Genomic DNA, 12,859 nt, shown 5'->3' on the forward strand with positions numbered 1-12,859 from the left:
ATTAGGTCCCATTTTTTAATTTTTGCTTTTGTTTCCTTTGCCTTAGAAGACCAATCCAAGAAAATATTGTTTCAATTTATGTGAAAGAATGTTCTGCCTATATTTTCTTCTGGGAGTTTTATGGTTTATAGTCTTACATTTAGGCCTTTAATCAATTTTGAATTTATTTTTCATATGATGTGAGAAAATGTTCTCCTTTTATTCTTTTGCATGTAGCTCTCCAGTTTTCCCAGGACCACTTATTGGCAAGTCATTCTTTTCCCACTGTATGGGAAAGGTATGTTTTCTCTATACCGATTTTGTGGAGAGTTTTTATCATGAATGGATGTTGAATTTTTTTTCAAAAGCTTTTTCTGCATCTACTGAGATAATTGTATGATTTCTATTCTTCAGTATGTTAATGTGGTGTAAACATTGATTTGGGGATATTGGACCGTCCTCACATCCCTGGAATAAATCCCACTTGATCATGGTGTATTGTTGAATTCAGTTTGCTAATAATTTCCTGAAGATTTTTGCATCTATGTTCAATAGTTATATTATCCTCTAATTTTCTCTTTTTTTCATACCTTTGTCTGGCTTTGGTATCAAAGTGATGCTGTCCTCATAGAATGAGTTCAGAAGCATCACTTCCTCTGCAATTTTTTGAAATAGTTTGAGAAGGATAGGTGTTAACTCTTCTCTAAATATTTGTTAGAATCCACCTGTGAAGCCATTTGGTCCCAGACCTTTGTTTGCTGAGAAGTTTTTCATTACATATTCAATATCATTACTGCTAATTGTTCTGTTCATATTTTCTATTCTTCCTGGTTCAGTCTTGGGAGAATGTATGTTTCTATGAATTTGTCCATTTCTTCTAGGTTGTCATTTATTGGCATATAATTGTTCATAGTAGTCTTTTATAATCCTTTGTATTTCTGTGGTATCAGTTGTAACTTTTCTTTTATAATTTCTGATTTTATTGATTTGGGCCCTCTCTTTTCTTCTTGATGAGTCTGATTAAAGCTTTATCAATTTTGTTTTGTCAAAGAACCAGCTCTCGATTTTATTGATATTTTCTATTTTTTAAGTCTCTATTTCATGTATTTCTTCTCTGATCTTTATTTCTTTCTGTCTTCTAATTTATGGTTTTGTTTGTTCTTCTTTTTCTAGTTCTTTTAGGTGTGAGCTTAGGTTTTCATGTGAGATTTTTCTTGTTTCCTGAGGCAAGCTTGTATGGCCAGAAACTTCCCTCTTAGAATTGCTTTTGCTATGTCCCATAGATTTTGGATCATTGTGTTTCTCTTTTCATTTGTCTCTAGGTACTTTTTGATTTCTTCTTTGATTTCTTTAGTGATCCATTTGTTGTTTAGTTGCATATTGTTTAGCCTCCACATGTTTTTTTCTTCTAGTTGATTTCTACTCTCATAGTGTTGTGGTCAGAAAAGATGCTTGATATGATTTCAGTTTTCTTAAATTTATGGAGGCTTGTTTTGTGGTCTAGCATGTGATCTGTTCTGGAGAATATTCTATGTGTATTTGAAAGGAATGTGTATTCTACTGCTTTGGGATGGAGTGTTATACATGTATGCATACATATATGCATTTGATCTAATTTGTCATTTAAGGCCAGTGTCTCCATATTGGTTTTCTGTCTGGATAATCTGTCCATTGATGTAAGTGCAGTGTTAAAATCCCCTACTATTATTGTGTTACTGTCAATTTCTCCCTTTTTGTCTGTTAATATTTGATTTCTGTATTTAGTTACCCCTATAGTGGTTGCATATATATTTATAATTGTTATTTCTTCTCCTTGGTTTGATCTCTTGATCATAATGTAGTGTCCTTCTTTGTCTCTAGGTACAGTCTTTGTTTTAAAGTGTATTTTCCCTGATGTAAGTCTTACTACCCCAGCTTTGTTTTCATTTCTGTTTGCACGAAATATCTTTTTACATTCCCTCATTTTCAGTCTGTGTGTGTCTTTAGATCTGAAGTGAGTCTCTTGTAGGCAGCATGTGTATGGGTCTTCTTTTTGCATTCATTCAGCCACTCTATGTCTTTTGATTGGAGCTTTTAGTCCATTTACTTAAAGTAATTATTGATATGTATGCACTTATTGCCATTTGCTTATACAATAAATTCCTAGGTTTTCGTATCTCATTACTAAAGTAGCTGTGTGAATTTTTTTCTTTTTTTTGCATTTTTTAGCATCTTAATTGGAGTATAATTGCTTTACAATGGTGTGTTAGCTTTTGCTTTATAACAAAGTGAATCAGCTGTACATATACATATACCCCCATATCTCCTCCCTCTTGCGTCTCCCTCCCACTGTCCCTATCCCACCCCTCTAGGTGGTCACAAAGCACCAAGCTAATCTTCCTGTGCTATACAGCTGCCTCCCACTAGCTATCTATTTTACATTTGGTAGTATATATAAGTCCATGCCACTCTCTCACTTCATCCCAGCTTACCCTTCCTTTTCCCTGTGTCCTCAAGTCTATTCTCTACATCTGCATCTTTATTCCTGTCCTGCCCCTAGGTTCTTCAGAACCATTTTTTTTTTAGATTCCATATACATGTGTTAGCATACGGTATTTGTCTTTCTCTTTCTGACTTACTTCACTCTGTGTGACAGACTCTAGGTCCACCCACCTCACTACAAATAACTCAATTTCATTTCTTTTTATGGCTGAGTAATATTCCATCACATATATGTGCCAAATCTTCTTTACCCATTCATCTGTCAGTGGACACTTAGGTTGCTTTCAGGTCCTGGCTATTGTAAATAGAGCTGCAATGAACATTGTGGTACATGACTCTTTTTGAATTATGGTTTTCTCAGGGTATGTGCTCAGTAGTGGAATCACTGGGTCATATGGTAGTTCTATTTGTAGTTTTTTAAGGAACCTCCATACTGTTCTCCATAGTGGCTGTATCAATTTACATTCCCACCAACAGTGCAAGAGGGTTCCCTTTTCTCCACACCCTCTCCAGCATTTATTGTTTGTAGATGTTTTGATGATGGCCATTCTGAGTGGTGTGAGATGATATCTCATTGTAGTTTTGATTTGCATTTCTCTAATGATTAGTGATGTTGAGCAACCTTTCATGTGTTTGTTGGCAATCTGTATATCTTCTTTGGAGAAATGTCTGTTTAGGTCTTCTGCCCATTTTTGGATTGGGTTGTTTGTTTTTTTGATATTGAGCTGCATGAGCTGCTTGTAAATTTTGAAGATTAATCCTTTGTCAGCTGCTTCATTTGCAAATATTTTCTCCCATTCTGAGGGTTGTCTTTTGGTCTTGTTTATGGTTTCCTTTGCTGTGCAAAAGCTTTGAAGTTTCATTAGGTCCCATTTTTTAATTTTTGTTTTTAATTTCCATTTCTCTAGGAGGGGGGTCAAATAAGGTAGCTGTGTGATTTTAATAAATGTGTGCAAAATATTTTTTAAAACCTCATGTTTCAATAAATTCAATTAATTAAATTTGTACTCAGCACAAGACATCATATCCAGTATTTTTAGTGAGTGAAAAACAAACAACAGAGTTTCTGCTTTTTATGAGACTTGTAATCTAGAGAGGGAAAAGATGCAAGAAGCGAGAACTCTGGGAGCTAAATATACATTGTGAAGTCAGAACATAGAAGCAGTTGCTTACAATAATGAATAAGAATGAGCAAATGAGCAAGGAAAATGTTACAATTTCATGTCACATAAATTGTAAATTATAACTAAAAAAAGAAAACAAACACTTCAGTGTTTCACAGTGCGATTTCCAAGACACCACCGCAGTCAGAAAAGGCATTGAGAAAGAGTCAAGCAAAACACTGAGAATTTTCAGAAATATCTACCAATTAGGAGGGAATTACATAGGTACTGAGTGTAAAGGTAACCCTTGGTTATCCACTTACCGTGGTATTTCATAAGAGGTGCCATCAGGAGCTAGCTGATTTGCAAGGATCTTGGATTAAATTGTGTAAAGAGCTAAAGATTAGAGAAAGAAGACACTCCCCTGCCTGGATCAAGTTGTCCCTGGTAATAGAGACTGGGATTAGAAAGCATGTTTCAGGACTCCGGCAATAGCTGTCTGTAGCATCTGTGAAGCTCTCCTCTTCAGCAACCCTATATTATCTTATGGCTTCAGAAAAGTTGATAGAATAAATCAAGGCTGTGGTGAAGGAAAGACAAGTTTTAAAATGCAGGAAAAGGTCTAACGAGTGTTGAACTGTATTACATTAGACATTAAGAAGGTCTGGACATATCTGTCCATATAATCTCAAAGAGATTAAAAAGTATAATGTGGCAATTGTGCCAAACAAACAAAAAACCAAATAATAACAGTAGAAAAGAACAAAATGCAAAAGAGAAAAAAGGAGAAAACAGACTGAAAGAAAATTTAACTCTAGGAACAAAAGAAACTTTCTATATAGTATTCCTTTGTACTTTACTCTTCAGAATATCTTAATAAGAACATGAATTAAATAAACAAAGAAGTGGAAAATGAGGTGGTAAAACAATAGTCTGATCTACTTAGTTAAGAAAAGAAACATATCCAATATAGATTCACTGTAGGACTAAGGGGGGAAGAGAGGCAATCAGGTAGCAGAAAAGTAAATACTGTTGAAAATCAAGTTACTAACATAGTGAAAGTCTGCAATAAATCAAATTATAATCAGAGAAAATATATCAGAGACTTTTAGTGATAGAGGGAAGCTGATAGATATTGAAGAAGTCAAAGATGATCCTAAATAAGGATAATTGTGACCCTCTGTGAAAAAAACAATTCATTGTAATGAAAGAGCAGATGATTTTCCTATAATGAAGGATGGACTAAATATACGTTTCAAAGGAATGCACTTAATTGCAGAAAGAATGATGTCACAATGGATGCTGAGACATAGCCTGGTTAAGTTATTGAACTTAAAAGATTTAAAAAGTGAAATTTTTAGACATGAAGAGAGACAAGTAAGTTACCTTCAGACTGGCATCTACAATATTCAGTCCCTTAACACAGTAAAGCAACGTGTGTGAAGTGCTGGGGGAAAGGTAAGCCTAAAGTATCATGCTCAGCCAGGTTGTCACTCAACTGCATTAAGAACAACAAACATTCGCATAAAACACAGCTGATTGCTGTCTTCTTCTTAGTTGCTTTGCTAATGAGAGCCCATCAGACCCAAATAACTTACTGTGGAAAGAAGCTGCTATCATTCCCATAGATATGGAAACAAGGAACTGGAAACCAGAATGTTCAGAAAATTGTAGCACAATAATTTTAAAAGTGTGTTTTCCTTGACCAGCAGAATCAGAATCACCTGTAAACTTGTTACAAAAGCAAAATCTTGGGCACCACCCAGACCTATTGAGGCATAAACTCTGGCCGTGGGGCCCAGGATTCTAGTTTTTAATATATTTTCCAGATAATTCTGATGCTCACCAAATTTTGAGAACCACAGTGTGGTATTCCTAGTGTGGTAATACGTAGTGTGGTAACACTAGGTATTACTAGTATTCCTAGTAATACTCATGGATCAAAGGCTACAGGGCAGTCTAGACTGTCAAGGATTAGTATTTCAGCAGCCTCCCTCAGGCTAGAGGGCCAGATGTAACATACACAGACTCGTGCCAAGGTTATGTGCCGAGTTCTGCATTTATTTCTTCAAGTATTGACTGAGTTGCTGCTTATGCCTGTGAAAGATTATATGCATAGAATGAAATTAGCTGTCATAAAAAGTTTGTCGTGACCAGTTATGACCAATGGCTTCATGAAAAGAATTGATGAAACAGATAGCATATGAATTTGGAAATAGAAAATATGTGTGTGTAGAAAGAATGACAGCAAATGGCAAACACAGAACTGCATGGAGATTTCTTTGAGCACAGTGGCTGCTGCCCTCAAATGAGCTGACTTTCTGAAAGAAGGCCTTGTTACAGGTATGTAGGATGTAGAGACTGGTCTCCAACTTCAGGGGTGCTCTCTCCTAGGAGACACAAAAGACAGGTACTGCATGTGTAGAAAGAAAACGTTACTTTGATTTCTTTTTTTTTCCTTTTTTTAAAGTTTTTGTTTGTTTTCGTTTTAGTTTATATTGGAGTCTAGTTGATTAACAATGTTATTTTAGTTTCAGGTGTACAGCAAAGTGATTTAGTTATACATATGCATGTATCTATTCTTTTTCAAATTCTTTTCCCATTTAGGTTATTACAGAATATTGAGCAGAGCTCCCTGTGCTATACAGTAGGTCCTTGTTGATTATCTATTTTAAATATAGCAGTGTATTTATCTTTTTAACATGTATTCTCTGAATTACAAACTAGAAGTTAGTATACAATAGCATAGATAAATATACATCAGAAAAAACCTCAGAGGCTGTAAAGGTGCAAATATTTCCTGAAGACATCTCTCGATCATGAAATCTAGCCAACAGTGAAATGAATAAAAACAGTATTATTGAAACCATTTATATGAAGAGCTAAGACCAAGTAACTGGGAGAGCTATGGTTACAAAACAGAAAGTGTTATTATCCTTGAGAAAGAAAATATTTACCATACAACCAACACAGATTGGAACGTGGGAAGAATCATAGTTGCTGTATTACACAACTCCGAGGAGGGTCATTGCTGTAAAATAAAATGCGAATGGTGTTTCCTGTAATTAAACAACACAGGAGCACCAGGAGGAAGTGGGAAAAAATGGGAGAACTCAGTCCTTTATTAAGCTTCCCATCAGGTATTCAACTGATAATATTTAAAATTAAAACATAAAATTGAAAGTAGGACATGATTCTACCCTCAGGAATTTTGTATTTTTCTTTCAAAAACATAATTTTTATATACTACTATCTATTTTATAGGAATAATTGAAGTTTATTTAAATTCCTTTAGTTTTTTTCATTGTTTCCTTTATCGAATTCAAGTAGAAAGAAATTAATATTTTACTTAATAATAACTTGTATTGTAAAATCCCTCTTTTACATACTTATCTGTGAGTCATTTCTTGTGTTCATTCTTTTTGCTGGAATTTCTAATAATGAGCATTTACCAAAAGTCATTAATAAAAAAAAAAAAAAAAAAAGTGAAGAGTGTCCTTTTTAAGCATTGTGACCTGTTCTTCTCACGGCCCATGTTCTCACTTTCACAATGAAAGCAATTTAGTTATATTTTGCCAGTCAATGAATACTTTGTTATAAAGCCGTGAAGTTAATCTTGTGCTCAGTTATAAATGCTAAGTCTTGTTCTCAACATTTTCTCTCCATCGTAAATTTACAAAACTTCATATAACAAAAACAAAACGAGCAGTAAAAATAATCATTATAGTCGTCTTGTGAATGGACCTTATTGAAGGAATAGGTTTTATATATGCTCCCATATTAAAACTTCTCCATCAGTCAGACTAATGAAGCAGCACGTGCCCGTACATGAGCGTATGTGCACGCACACACACATACATACTTTTTGACTCTGTTAATATTTTTGGAAAACATTTTATAACAGAAGTATATGAATAAAATGAGTTTGAGTACTTACAAGGGAAAAATGAAATGGTGCTATGCTGAGTTTTACTTATCAGTTCTTAGTATATGGCACATCCTTTTGAGGAAAAGACGCTATCTCTGTGTATACGTAATATATAAACAAACTTGATTAAAAGCATGTGTACTGATGTGATGACAGAAGTGCCACACTGGAATGGTTTTGCAGAAAAACAAGAAGATAACCTCAGAGCATCACGGTAGAACATGGAGCTCTTTTAGCCATGCAGCCTGATGTGCCAAGCCAACATTTTCATTGGAACTTTTTAATTAAGTATTCTTTTCTAATTTAGAAAGTAATAAATAGTCATTGTAGAAATTTTAAGGAGAAAACAGCCCAGTGAAAGAAGAAAAATATGTATGATTATTTTATCTTTTGAATTCAGGGAATTATGTATCTATTATAAATTTGACCAAAGAAGTGACAACTTGAGGAAATTTGAATGTACTAAATATTTAGCGTGTGACACAGCCTTTTACTTATTTGATCTGTTTTCATCTTTAAACAACTGAATATATCCTATCTCCTTTTTCAAGTTGAGTAAACTGAGACTCAGAGAGATGGCAGGATCTCAGGGCTACTTATGGATAGAGCTGAAAGTCCAACACTGGCTTGGCATTTCCTAAAGCCCACCTTGAAACTTCTGTCCTGGTGGTCCTTAATAATGGCTGCACATTACAATTTCATGAGAGGATTTTTAGAAGTCTTGTTGCTCATAGCACACACACAGAGATTCTGATTTGATTGTCTGGAGTGTGGCTCAGGTGTTGGTCATTTTTAAAAAAGTCTTCCAGGATGTCTAATAATATGTAACCGGGTAAGGAGCAGGTCCTATACCCAGCTCCCTTACTCTTCATCCCTTTGCCTGGGATCCAGATTGTAAGTAGTTTGCTCTTGTTTAGTATTTTTAGTTACAAAAAAACGTACTGGATGCTTTCATTTCTCATGTCAAACATAATCGTCCCAACAAATCTTAGTACAAGACATGGGATCATAAGAGAACATATTAAATTCTAGCTAATGTATGTTTTGACAGTTCATATTCTAAAGATACATCCAGCATCAGAATACAGCTTTGATCTCAGTCCTATGCCATGTATTTTGAGGGTAGGGAGAGGATGCTGAAACAACAGTTACCAGATTTGCATATTACTGAGATTTTTTATGAAGTTCCAGGTTTAACCATTTTGTTCGTATCAACAAACACTGGATTAATTCATCTGGAAAGGTTTTCACTCACACAAAAATCAGAAGGAGTAAAATGAAGGGAAACATCTGCTAGAGTCTGAAACAGCTTGTGGGTTGATTTTGCCAGTAGAGCCAAACCTGCGGTTAATCAGCTCTGCCCTCACCAACAGATGTCACTGCAGACAAGAGAAATTAACTGACCAGGTTATCATGCTGTGGGGCAGTGCAGTCAGATCAAGGTGCTAACCTTTAGCAACTGAAAAACATAAATGTTAATGTTTTTCTTCTTCCTAGTACACATAAACACACATACATGTGTATATGTGATATATATGTTTATATGTGTATATATGTTTGTGTGTGTGTATGTATATATATATCTCCTAAATTTTACTTATTATCTTTTATTTGCCAGTTTTCTCCACTTCCCACCCTTTCCCCTTGAGTTGTTTCTGAAGAGCCTAGCCTCGGTATAAAAGAATAGTCGGCTGTAAAATGGTGTTGGGGTAACTGATAACTTGGATATATTTACTATTGAATCTGTGTTTTTGGTTTTTGTCTTTTATATTGATGATTATTAGTGAGGTGAATTTTTATAGGTGAACAAATTGTACCATCTCAAAACTGTTAGCACTGTAACATGTTTCACCCTTGACATTGTCATTTCACATACTTTTGACCTTTCTATTACATACTTGGCAATAGAACATTATACTATACTGTACTGAGGATTTGACATGAGGAATTTGTGAATCTCTTTCATAACATTCATATAACAGTGGTCCCCATGTACCTTTTACATTTAGAATAAGACCTATTTTCTACTGCAGAGACTTTTAGGGTGTTTCAGACTTAACATTTACAATTTGGAGTTTTCTTAACCAAATTTAGCAGTAGTCTGGAGACAACCAAATTTAATTGACTTCAAAACAGAAGGAAACAAATAAGCATGATGCACCAGAGCAGAGAAAGTACTTTTGTGAGTTGATCCTTCCATGTGCTTCTCATTTGGATTCCTTCTGGGAATCATCTAAATGGCAGCAAATCCAATCAGGTTCATTCTTTGAAAATGGACACACATCTCAAGTGAGGATGAAATAAACTGTTCCGGGAAATTTAGCACAAAATATTTACATGAAATTTTCTATAGAGAGGGACTTCATAAAGCTGAAAGCCTAATTTTGAAACTTCCAGGAAAGTCAAATTCTGGAATGCAAGATTTGGACAGAGGAAGGCTGAAAAAATGAGAAGGAAGAAGAAAAAGTGCCAGCTTGACATGGAAATTCACCACTAATTGGAGATGGGTCTGTATGGAGACTTGTGAAGCAGACATCCTTAGCTAGTTCAGGAAGTGATGAGTGGGAAAAAGAAGAAACAGAAAAAAAGAAAGAACAAAGAATGAAACTTGAAGAAAATAAAAATAAGAAAAGGAAATGAAGGTGAGATTGGTCTGACAGCACAAAGCCAAACCTAGTGTCTCCTGTATGAGCTAGTTGGTGCCTGGCAACTGTGAAAGAGAAGAGGAAATATCCCACAGACTAAAGAGTAGGAGGGGCTGCAGCAGCCAGAGGCACACATGGCCCACGGAAGTGTCAGCCGAGAAGGAGAGGCGATTGTCCTGCTTCCTGCCAGCACAGAGGCTTATTCCATGACGGTTTCAGCCTGGGAAAATCATGAATGTCCGTGAATATGAATCATATCTAGAAAATGTTATTTCTTCATCTCTCAAGATGTGAAATAATTGTTTATGAAAAAAATGATTTTCTTGGAAATCAAGCTCTTTGGTTTTACAACTGAAATGAACTACTCTTTGGTTTTACAACTGAAACGAACTACTTAGAAGTACTTCTCAAAGGTCCAGATCTTACTGAAAACCAGTTAAAACTGAACAAATATGTCTTTGTTCTGTCTCTTCCTTATCTACTCTTTTCAGCAAAACTAATAATATAAACTATCTTGTTGCAATTTTTTGAAGTGCCTAAAGGAAACAATCGTGGAACAGAGCTATCAAACACTACACATCTACTAAAAAGTAGCAGAACAGCATTCAGAAATGTTTCTTTTAGTAGGTGGAAAAGTCCTTCCTATCAAAGTATTTGTTAATGGGCTGAATCTACAAATCACAGTGCCCATGCCACCATACATGAGGTAAAATCAGGAGATATTTTTCTGTCTCAACAGGGATATTCAACTTTGTTTCCATAAACTTCCTAAGAAAAGGAAAGATCAAATAATGTTCATTTACTTCTGAAAGACTACTTTGACAGAAAACCTGAAGTAGATGATTCTGAAAGAAATGCTATACTGATAATTATTGGAAGTCATCATCATTAAAGGGATATTACTAGGTTAATTGTCTCCAGTTGTATCTTTCATTCAATGAAGATAACTCATCATGGTGTTATAAATCAGGCATTTTAATACTTACCTTCAGGGCATAGTGGTATTTTCTTAACAAAGACAATACATGTTTGCAACTTCAGAGATGTACTGAACAACACATTCTGATGCCTTAGAAGCATCAGTGTCTGTATAAATACAAACATACAAATATACATACAATTGACTAAAGGAATGAGAATTCTAAACTCACAGATCAATTTCAGATCATCTATTACTGCTATTTATAGTAGTCAAATTATTTTCAAACGATCTTACTACTTTTAAAGGAGAAACACATCAGTAAATACACAGAAAATTGTTGTTCCGGTACTATGGTGAATGTCAAGATAGTGTGGGGAGGAGTGAGTAAAGTAAAAATCAGTTACTGATTTACAGTTCATCTGTGCAAAACTGGGAGGGATAGCGTCATATTTCAATCAGATGAGTTAAGAGATTATTGAGCTGTATAAATCTCAACATATTTGGATCCCAGGAAGTTCACTGCATGCAAGAAAAGGTCAAAACCCTTAAACAAATGAACTGATGAATGAAATGCCATAGCATCATGTAATAAAAGAATGAATATCAGTCATGCAATAAACATAAATATACACTAAAGCAAGTTAGGCAGTTGTATCCTCCCCTTTTTGTTGCACTCCTTCCTACCCTGTGCCTGGTAGTATAGTACATGAGACCACTATTTAATTTTGACAGCTTTAGAGAGAGAAGAATCAATGACATAGATATCAAAGTTGGGAGGGAAAAGTACAAACAAACCAAACAAAAGTAATGAACCTTGAAATTTCTAGACCTGGGTGTGAGTCCCTGCTTTACTCCTCCCTAACTGTATGAACCTGGGCACTCACTTATATTCTCTCTAACATGGAGATAAAAATATTTAACTGAATTGTTACAATGAATAAATAAAAATGTACATATGTAGGCATATGTGGGTGAGTTTGCTGTGTCAAGGTCCTTGAAAAAGTTGCATGATACTAACTAGGGAAAGGCATACTTTGTTTACTTTTTTTTTTTTTTTTTTTTTTGCGGTATGGGGGCCTCTCACTGTTGTGGCCTCTCCCGTTGTGGGGCACAGGCTCCGGACGCGCAGGCTCAGCGGCCATGGCTCACGGGCCCAGCCGCTCTGCTGCATGTGGGATCTTCCCGGACCGGGGCACGAACCCGTGTCCCCTGCATCGGCCGGCGTACTCTCAACCACTGCGCCACCAGGGAAGCCCTACGTTGTTTACTTTTAAAATGAATTTTTAGCAGATAAATTCAAATTCTCTAACAATGTTGATCTAGTTTAGTTCTGTTCTTGTTTTGGAGATCTTCAGCTCTTCTCTTGGCCCCATTGTACTGATTGAGTTCAATAGCTGAATTTTCATAAGAGGCAGTATAGAAACACAAACTGTGAACTTTAACTGCATGTGTTCTAACCCTGGCTGTACCTGACTCCAAGCTTTTTGACTCTGGATGGATTACATACTTTCTCTAAGTCTCAATTTTTTCAACCATAAAATAGAGATAATCACTCATATGGTTATTGTATAAATTAGATATTTAATGAGTCTTTGTTTGGGACCATGCCTCACACATGTATTCAGTAAATATTATTATAAGTATTAGTGGTTTCTGAAGAGTCCCACAGAAAACTCACAAAGCTCATGGGAATACCAGCTGTACAGCTGGATTAGCTGTAGAAGGCTCAAGAAACAGTACAGCATTCTCAGCCACAGTGGGGGGCTGAGGCAATTCCTCCAGCTTCCATCTCACCAAAATC

This window comes from Phocoena phocoena, chromosome 3 (assembly GCF_963924675.1).
Source record: "Phocoena phocoena chromosome 3, mPhoPho1.1, whole genome shotgun sequence".
Classification (NCBI taxonomy): Eukaryota; Metazoa; Chordata; class Mammalia; order Artiodactyla; family Phocoenidae; genus Phocoena; species Phocoena phocoena.